The sequence below is a fragment of the Apium graveolens genome, chromosome 7, assembly GCF_009905375.1.
Source record: "Apium graveolens cultivar Ventura chromosome 7, ASM990537v1, whole genome shotgun sequence".
Taxonomy (NCBI): Eukaryota; Viridiplantae; Streptophyta; class Magnoliopsida; order Apiales; family Apiaceae; genus Apium; species Apium graveolens.
In genome coordinates, this window is record NC_133653.1 from 37,059,126 (window position 1) to 37,060,506 (window position 1,381).

Genomic DNA, 1,381 nt, shown 5'->3' on the forward strand with positions numbered 1-1,381 from the left:
AACTCGAGTTACATTCGAGATTTATGATTACAAAGATTGACGACATGCAAGTCGTATTTAAAACCAGAACCAAAACCATTACACTAAGGTCGAAAGTCCATAACCATCCACCATGCTCATACAACACATAAAAGCATGTTAAAACACATAATATGATCTTCACATATCATATTATCCATGATCTAATCATAAAAAGAAAATATGACAAAAATTAGAAAAATCAGAATCAAATCAGAAAAACAAGAATCACTGTTTACGGGCAGTAAACGACGTCAAACGCCTTACAGACGAGTCGTTGATAGCTTTTGCTATCAGTTTTGTTCAGACGCTTGTTTACCTATGGAATAAGGTATTCGTTTGCGTAAATCGGACACCAGACCCAGATTTCAGCAAATCTGCAGCAGCCAATTCAGAATCCGTATCTAATATGATTCTCATAATTAGAACAAACATAAATCATGTATATATCAGTATATATACAGATTACATAATCATCTTATGATTATACAACTCACATGGATATCATATATGCAAAACCATACATATACAAGCATATTATATCAACATCAAATCATGACGAATCACGTACATGCTCATATATCAAAAACAGTTAAACACATAAACGAATTAAAAACTTTTCGCAAGTAGCTCTGATGTCATTGAAGGGTTTTTAGTACATAAACGCAGCGAAAACGTAAATTTAAATCTTAAAAAAGAACCGAAACCCTCCGCAGGATCCATGCGAAAAATAATATTTAACTCGTAGTTCAGTATGTTTACCTTAAGAAACTTTACGTTAATGGAAAGATGGAGGTCTTTAATGGCGATCAAAAAATGATGAACGGAGATCCTTAGCAGCTGCTCCTCAAGTGTGAAGCACTCCACCGGTATCCACCAAGAAAACGATATAATGAAGGAGGAGGAGATGGAGAGAATTAGGGTTTTGTAAATCTTTTTGGTTGAGGCAAAAATAGGGTCTATAATAGTATATTTATAGGCAAAAATTTTAGCTGAAAATTTTCCCATAAAATATTATTATTATTAACCCTTTATTATTCTCACTAATAATTAAAACACCTTTTAATTATTAATCCTTTTTTCTAAACACTTAAGAAATAATTCTCTCACTTGATTTAATTTCCAAAAATTAAATTCTTAATTAATAATATTAAGAACTTTTTCTTAATTAATTTATAATCAATTAAATCTCATTTAATCAATTATTAAATTTGCCAATTAATTATTTATTTCATAAATAAATAATTATCAGCCATTATTAATTAATTTCTCCACCATTAAATCATTCTCTTTTATGGTGTGACCCTGTAGGTTCAATATTAAGCCGGTAGTAGAAATAAATAATAATAAAACTATTTTATCA